The following is an 8971-nucleotide window of genomic DNA, read 5'->3' as shown; positions in this document are numbered from 1 at the left end:
AAATCATCAGGAAAAACGACACCTTCTGAAGTCATCAGATACTCATTTTCAAGTCATCCTTAAATCAGTACCAACAATGACACCTATTAAAGTAATCGGGTACTCATTTTCAAGTCATCCTCAAATCATCAGGCTGAGCTTCTCAGCTTTGCTGATGATTTCAAGAGCTTGATGATGTCTGATGATGTGAAAATGACATTCATCAGGAAGGAGGGAAGAGGAATTAAAGTCCATTCAGTTCCCCTGAATAGATTCTATGGCAATCAAAAGTGGGAATGGACACTGGTATCTACTATAACCATTGGTTATATTTGAGAACCCTCATAGACGCTTTGATTTTGTCGATGCGGTGTATCTTTTTGTCCGCCCCTTATCTAGCGTCATGGCATAGTCATCGGGTAGTCAAATGACGTGCTATATGCCTGCCTCACCTGAGGCAACCTCTGGTAAATGTAGAAGTGTCCAGGAATTTCAGGGACAGCAACAGAGGAATGATGTGTAGAGCAGTCAAAATAATATGTTAAAAAACAGTTTCATACCAAAAACCAAAATTTATTTTAAAGAGGTGGGCACTGGTAGTTAAAAAATTGTGGTATATTGGATAATCGAGTTACTGGATTATCATATGTCTCTATAGGTAGGTCGACATGTTTCAGCTCTCCTGGGCCCAACAGGGTCTGTGGAGCTTTCGTCAGGACAATACAAAAAAGGAAAAGAGGAGGTAGTACTCACACCACTTGTGTAGTTTTCAAATTTTGTATGAGACTCTCATACTGAAATTCCTGCATTATGGGAACAAAATCAACATTATACTTCTCAATGAAAAAGTTACAGTTGCATATAGCACACATACAAACAGTCTTTGTAATTCGCAAGAAAACAAACAATCTTTGTAATTAGCGAACACTTATTTTTAGTGTGCACAACACTGAGCACTGGAGCAAAAGTGGAGCTGAGAAGAGGAGAGTAAATAGGTCCAGGTCTAAACACTGTCAGTCACCATTGGGCAAAATACAAAGCATTCCTTGTGGTCACCGGGACTAAGATCATTTTCTAGAGCGTGCATTGCTCTCTGTGTGTATCTTATTTGAATGTTACTATATTCCATTCGTTATTCACAGTATATCACATCAACACACACTAAACGCGCAGAGTGCAGTATTCTACAGTAATCGCGCAAGAACTGGTAAACATAATGTATGTAGTATATACAGTGTTAGAAAAACATGTAGTGAACGTAACGAATATTCGTCGTGCATCTTATACTTCATGTATGCTAGGCAGTGAAGAGTTATCTAACATCAAGCAATCAGCATTTATGCTGTGTAAATACCTTCGTTTTAAGTCAATTTCTCCACGTCAGGGTGCAAAGAGTCGCATTTAAAGTAGTGGTCCGTGCTAGGATAATAAAACAAACATTGTGCTAGCTGTAAATACCTTTTACAAACGAGGAATCAAGACGGCAGTTAAGGAGATGGAAAACGCCATTCTTACCCACGTGTAGGAGAACATTAGCTCCTAGTGCTGACTCTGCCTCTGGTAAGGGGGATGGTCTGTCTTCCTCGTCTATAAGGCGAGATACCGGCCGCTAATGTGTACATATCTTGCCCTTTAAGAACCACCATCTTTCAGGTATTTTTGTAACTCACTGTGAACCCCTCATATATTTTTACACCAGATGTTATAGACGAGGAAGACAGACCATCCCTCTTTCCAGGGGCAGAGTCAGCACTAGGAGCTAATGTTCTCCTACACGTGGGTAAGAATGGCGTTTTCCATCTCCTTAACTGCCGTCTTGATTCCTCGTTTGTAAAAGGTATTTACAGCTAGCACAATGTTTGTTTTATTATCCTAGCACGGACCACTACTTTAAATGCGACTCTTTGCACCCTGACGTGGAGAAATTGACTTAAAACGAAGGTATTTACACAGCATAAATGCTGATTGCTTGATGTTAGATAACTCTTCACTGCCTAGCATACATGAAGTATAAGATGCACGACGAATATTCGTTACGTTCACTACATGTTTTTCTAACACTGTATATACTACATACATTATGTTTACCAGTTCTTGCGCGATTACTGTAGAATACTGCACTCTGCGGGTTTAGTGTGTGTTGATGTGATATACTGTGAATAACCAATGGAATAAAGTAACATGCAAATAAGATACACACAGAGAGCAATGCACGCTCTAGAAAATGATCTTAGTCCCGGTGACCACAAGGAATGCTTTGTATTTTGCCCAATGGTGACTGACAGTGTTTAGACCTGGACCTATTTACCCTCCTCTTCTCAGCTCCACTTTTGCTCCAGTGCTCACAGTGTTGTGCACACTAAAAATAAGTGTTCGCTAATTACAAAGATTGTTTGTTTTCTTGCGAATTACAAAGACTGTTTGTATGTGTACTATATGCAACTGTAACTTTTTCATTGAGAAGTATAATGTTGATTTTGTTCCCATAATGCAGGAATTTCAGTATGAGAGTCTCATACAAAATTTGAAAACTACACAAGTGGTGTGAGTACTACCTCCTCTTTTCCTTTTTTGTATTGTCCTGACGAAAGCTCCACAGACCCTGTTGGGCCCAGGAGAGCTGAAACATGTCGACCTACCTATAGAGACATATGATAATCCAGTAACTCGATTATCCAATATACCACAATTTTTTAACTACCAGTGCCCACCTCTTTAAAATAAATTTTGGTTTTTGGTGTGACACTGTTTTTTAACATATTCTTTTGACTGCTCTACACATCATTCCTCTGTTGCTGTCCCTGAAATTCCTGGACACTTCTACATTTACCAGAGGTTGCCTCGGGTGAGGCAGGCATATAGCACGTCATTTGACTACCCGATGACTATGCCATGATGCTAGATAAGGGGCGGACAAAAAGATACACCGCATCGACAAAATCAAAGCGTCTATGAGGGTTCTCAAATATAACCAATGGTTATAGTAGATACCAGTGTCCATTCCCACTTTTGATTGCCATAGATGTGAAAATGACTTCTAATGTAGTTGGCTGACAATCGAATGACTCTAGGATGGCTTCTAAAGTAATCCTGTTTGACCTGCCCCCTTCTCTTGGCCTCGCATCCATATAACCAGAGCTGTGAGGCCCAGAGCAGGAGAGGTCCCTCTCCTCTGCCTTGTAGCACTGGATCAGGCCTCAAGGTCCAAGTGGGGCCCCCTGCCATGGGCCGTACTGTCATTATTCAGTACTGTTTGGCCCAGGGAAGGGGGCCCCCATCTCCTGAATTTCGGAGCACTACGTTTGACTGTGAAGGCCATGGGATGAAACACTTTCCCCTGGGCTTTGCACACATTGAGCAGCTTAATGGAACTGGGGAACTAGGTTAGAGTCTCGGCGTCTCCTGAACATTCTGTGATTCTGGGCATATCACTATTTCCACATGCCCCTAAAAAATGAATATAACCTTTTGTAATGTAACTGATAATCATGTGAAGCTCTCTAATGACTTAGGGCTTAGTTCGCATGATATAAAATTGAAAATCCCCTCACGCTCTTGAACTGTGAGTCATGCCTGACTTTGCTTTCACAGTCCATGAAACGCAGCAGAGTTTTAAATTTGTGGGTGCATTTGCTGTGTGGGCTGTCCAGAGAATTTTCACATGCACCGGAAATAGGGGTGAGTGCGGTGCTATAGCACTCCCCAAATAATCCTGCTGTTGTTATAAAGTTGAAGGAGCAATAAAGATACTGTTAAAATATTGCTTTAATGTTGTCACATTTGTTGTGTGTGTTGACATCTGGCTCTGCGGTACACTTTACCCTGCCCTTTAAGGAGATAAGTGGATGGGAGAGTGCAGAGCAAAAGTGTGAAGATAAAATATAGCAATGAAGGGGAAATGGGAAGAGTTCAAACGAGAGACAGTATAGGTTAAGAGGAGAAAGGTGATCAGGAGACAAGATGTTAAAGGGAGGCTGAGAGAGGAGAGCAAAGGAGATAATGGAGAGAAGTGAATAAGAGCAACACACGTGTAGGTGAATATGGGCAAACAGTATGCTTAGACCAGGAGGAGGCGAGGAAAAGTGTAAAGAAATAAGGTACATGCAAAAGAGAGTACCGTATAGGAGACAAAGAAGGATATAGGTGCTAGAAGTAGGAGTGTAGGGGGTTACGGGGGCTGCAGTACCTCCAAAAATTAAAATGCTGGAGTTCAGAAGGTGAATGAGCAATAAAGATGCCTGTAAATTTCAAAGACAGACGTCAAATGTCAGGCGATGTGTTCTGACAAATTTCTGCCTATTCTTTTAACATAGAGATCGTTTTCTTTGTGAGAGGACTTTACAAATTGGTCTATGTGACAATCTTTCTGATGTAAAAGGAAAGGCTATTGGATGTCATTTTTTTCTAACACTCTATAAATGTTAAATATAAAATGGTGTTGGGCGAGAACAGGCTGGCTTGGAGGTTGGTTAAATGTCACCAAGGGGTCACCTGACAAATTTCCCAGGTCCATGCAAGATGTGCTGCTACAGCCCAAGTTTTTATTTTGATTTCTGGTACTTGTAGTTGTGTTTATGCCATTATAAAGCAAAATAACAAGACCCACAAATCAAAGAAAAACCTGGACTGGAACAGCAAATTAGGCATGGACCTGGGAAACATGGCAGCTATGAGGGCCTGGAAAAGATTTATGGGTGTTAGGAGAAAGCATCTTAAGAGCTTTGAGGGTTGTACAAAGTAATTGATGATTCACTACGAGGGAGTCCTCTGGGCCATAGCCACATGAAGTTTAACCATTAACTCAGTCTCGGAAATGCTGATTAACTTCACTATATATTTTGAGGCAGGTCTCCGGTTGATCTAGGACAGCTTCTTTGCAGGGGTTCTTATAATTTGTCCATATTTGCATTAGTGCTTTGACCTGTAAAGGACATCAATACAGAGCGAGAGGGCCTTCTTTCAAAGTCAGATTTTAATTATTACGGGGCCTGAAATCCAGGGGGACCTGACTCACTGAAAGCCCTGACCCTGGGTTTATGCTGATAACTTTGGATTTGAACAGCCCTTTTACTGAATGTTTATCCTTGGGCCGCACAGTCATAATGTATTGCTAAGAAGCCCAGGCAAAGGGACCTTCCCCAGGGGTTTGAAAGGAGTCTATATTTTGCTCCATTTTGATTTCTTTTACAGTGCCAAACACTGATGGATAGCTCAACAATGACTGTAAGGGGGGAGGAGCCTAGCTCGAGAGCGTAATGGCCGCCTTTTAGCTCGGCTCCGTCGGCCCTCCGGCCAACCTCGAATATCCTGCAATGTATCCTGTACTACGACGATACTTCACTACAGATTTTGGAATTTAACGACCCACTCTTACTCACCGTCTGGTCCGGAGGTTCCTGCGTGCTGTGGGTCCGCGGTTGTGCCCTCGGTGGGATTGGGGCCTCCGGGCGCTCGAGACCGGGACCTCGCCTGTGGGACCCGACCGGCGGTGCTGAGATTGCCGGCCCCGGCCGCGAGAGTGAGCCACTGGTGGGAGCCGTTGTGTGTATGCCCCGGCGATACTGAACCGGCCCCGACTTGTGGACCGTGCGGCTGGAGGGGGACGAGATGTGTTGGGGGCTGACTGTGTGAAGGGGTCCCTTCGCCTTTGTTCTGTCCGGCAGCCTTGGACCCCGCGCCTAGCACCTGCTTGTGGGGCCCGCCACGGTTCGGAGGGGGCCCCCCCCATCGAGCGCCTGCCCGTTCTGTGCCGGTGAGGCCGTTGTTGGGAACCTCCGGAGATCTGTAAAGTCCTACATTTGGGAACTGTTTGGGGGCCCACGGTGGAGTGCGGGGCGGCGAACCTCACAAAATGGCTTCCAACAACGTGGGGGGTGATCCGCTCTGCACCGACGAACCTTGCTGGCCGGATTGCGCGGAGGCCTGGGCGTGTGCTCGTGCGCCCACGCTCGGAGATGTCCTGGACGCCTTGATGTCCTTGTACGCTGTCTTGGCCCCCGGTGCTTCTACCGACCCCATGCGGCCCGCCGCCATTTTGGGTCGCCGCTCTTTCCTGCACCCCTGTCGTCCTGATGCCTCCATTGCTTCGCCCCCCTCGGCTGCGCCAGGAGTTGCTGCCGCTGTTCTTCGGCCGCTTGATGGGCCGGTGGCTTTTGAACCTCCGCTTTTTCACCGCCCGGACTTCAAGGACTTGCACACGACGTGGAGATCTGCTCCTTCCCGGACAACTGGGGACTATGGTGGACCGCTGTTTGCTCCCGCTTCGATGGACTCGAGCTTTTGTCCTGGAGGGGTACCTTTGCATTGTCGAATTGCGAAACTGGACTCCGGCTTGCTTTTGCTTGCCCTGTCGCTGCTGCTACTATTGACTTGCTTCATTGACTTTTTGTGTTCCATTAGTATGGTGGCTCTCCCTAATCTACATCACTGCCGTAACCCTGGTCAACATTACGATTATTCTGTGTTGGGTGGTCCGCTTCATGTCATCCTTTATTGGGTTGGTTTTGTGATTAGGAAGGGCTGGGGGTAAGTTGCACAACACTGATAGATTGCTGGTTTACCTGTCCGTTGCGCTGATGCTTGTACTCTCGACATTGTGAAACGTTAAAAATTCCCCCTCCCCCCCCCTGCGGGTTTTTGCTGTATGTGAAGGTGTAGTACTGATTTGATAATTATTCGTTTGCTGGTCGAGGAAGGGTCGTAGCCGAGTGTGTTTGTTCATATCCTCTGGCTCCTCCCTCACATCTTATTTTTGTTTCATATTTCCTCTCCTACTTCTTTTTGTCTCCTTATTCTACTTTCTTTCTTTACTATATTTCGGGTTTCGGATTAGGGCGACAGGCACGCTGTTTGGAGGGTAGGCCGTAGCCTTCTGCAGGGGTGCGGGGTGGGACGGGTGGGCGGGGTCTTTCAGATGTTTTTTTTTTGGTTCTATGGCCCTTTTCTATCCCTTTATAGCGGTGCCGCTTCTGTCCTCGCTTCTCTGGCATGAGTGGGTTGGGGTCTGTTGCTATGCCACTTTTATCAGTTTCGATGCTCCGTCGCGACTGCCACACCCTTCTTTTCGCTAGCTCTCTACTTTCTTCTGTATTATTAGCCGCGGGATGCCTGGCCCGGGGTGGCGCCCATCTTGCACGATTGTGTTTCTCCTTTTATATTTCTTCTTCTTTGTTCCTTCTTTTTCCCCTTTTCCTGTTCTTGCCCTTATTGGTTTCCTCCCCTCTGTTTCCCCCCTCCCCCTTCCCTCCCCCCCCCCCTTTTTTTCCCCGGGCTCGTATGGCGAGTAGGTTTCAATCGTGCAGTTTATCCGCTCCCCTTGCCTTTGTTAGCTTGTTATTGGGTGGGGGGCATGAGATGCTGGTAGTACTTGTATGCTTATCTACTATATTTTGCGTTTGTTTTGTGCTACGATCGACTCGTGTCTTCAAGTCCTCCTCCCCCCCCTCCTCTTCCCATTTTGGCGTGGGTATATTTCTGTTTATTGGTTTTTCCCGTATTTTATGAGTCTGCCATGAGCCGTGTCCCCCTATTATAAAATGGACCTCATTGATCCTGATATTGGGCCGTTAATGTTGCTTGTCCTATCCTTAGCACTGTTTTAAATATGTTTGCCTGCCAGCTGGCCTTGTGTCGCTTATTTTGATTTTTGATCATTTTTGATTTGTGGCCGGCCGGATTGGTTGTGGGCCCATGCTTGTCTATCCTATTGATGCAAATAAAGGTTTTAAAAAAAAAAAAAAAACAATGACTGTAAGAAAACATTACAATAACCCATGTCAATCATGACAATGAGGTTGCTCCTATTTAAATTTCACATGTCTTGCCTAATTTACTTCCCTAAGAGTGCTTGTTTTTTTTTCCCTGTATTTTCTATTTATGTATTTTTGCTATACAACATATCAACCTATTGTTCTGCATACTATCAACTCGCTTATAGGTGTTTGTGCTAGTTGTGCAGTGGTTGTGGGTGAGTGAGTAAAATGGGCCATGATTGAGAGCCCTGGAGTTGAGTCTAAAGGTAGTACGCAGTTCTCACAGTGCCTGCCAGTGGTTCACAAATGTGTTTAGAATACCTGCTCAACCAATCTTGTTTGAGTCCTCTGTAGAGGGTTGAGGGCAATGGTGGCATGTACTAATTGTACTTGTAATTATGTGTAGAAGCGTGCGAAGGAGGTACAAAGCGCCTGTAGAAAATTGACAGGCCTAATAGAAATACAGTACTCATAAGTGAATGGCTGTGTTGTGGGTTTGTGGTGGAGAATGGTAAAATGAAGCAGATGCAAGAGAATATGTGCAGAAGGAGAAAGTGAAAAGAGGGTTCAGAAAAGAAAGAGGAGAGCTGAAATATGTAGATGGAAGATTTCAGAAAGCTGTGGGTGGAAAAAAGTGTAAGTCTTGCAGAGAGGTGACAGAGGATGGAAACTGCATTATGAGCAATATCAGGGGAGATGAAAATATTGCTGGACAAAGGAGGTTCCACGGTCATTATCCTTCTCTACCTGAGCGCTGCGTTCAATACAGTTGACCACGAGACTCTGGTGCTCAGGATGAGTGCAATAGGAATAAAAAGTTGTGTTCTGACCTGGCTTTTCTCGTTCCTAAAAGAAAAGTCCTTTTCAATTTGGGAACCTCCCTGCTATTCAGATGTCTTCCCTTTGAAGTTTGGGGTTCCGCAGGGCTTTGCATTAAGGCCGACACTTTTCAACATTTATTTGAGTCTATTGGCAGACATCGTCAAGAAATTTTGGGTGTTGATGGTCTCCTATGTTGACGACTCCCAACTGGTAGTCTCCCTTTACCCGGGAACAGGTTTACAACAACTTGCCCCTTGTCTAGAGAATGTTGCATGATGGATGGCTAGCTGCCCACTTAAATTGAAGGGAAACAAAGCCAAGCTGATGATTTTAGGAAAAAAGCCAATACCGCAAACAACCCTCGGATTGCCAGAGTTCCTGGGGCCACCGCCAATCCCTTCCTCCCCCATTACGAGCTT

Source organism: Lissotriton helveticus, chromosome 3_1 (assembly GCF_964261635.1).
Source record: "Lissotriton helveticus chromosome 3_1, aLisHel1.1, whole genome shotgun sequence".
Lineage (NCBI taxonomy): Eukaryota > Metazoa > Chordata > Amphibia > Caudata > Salamandridae > Lissotriton > Lissotriton helveticus.
The sequence above is the reverse complement of the archived record's forward strand: the minus strand, read 5'-3'. Positions refer to the sequence as shown.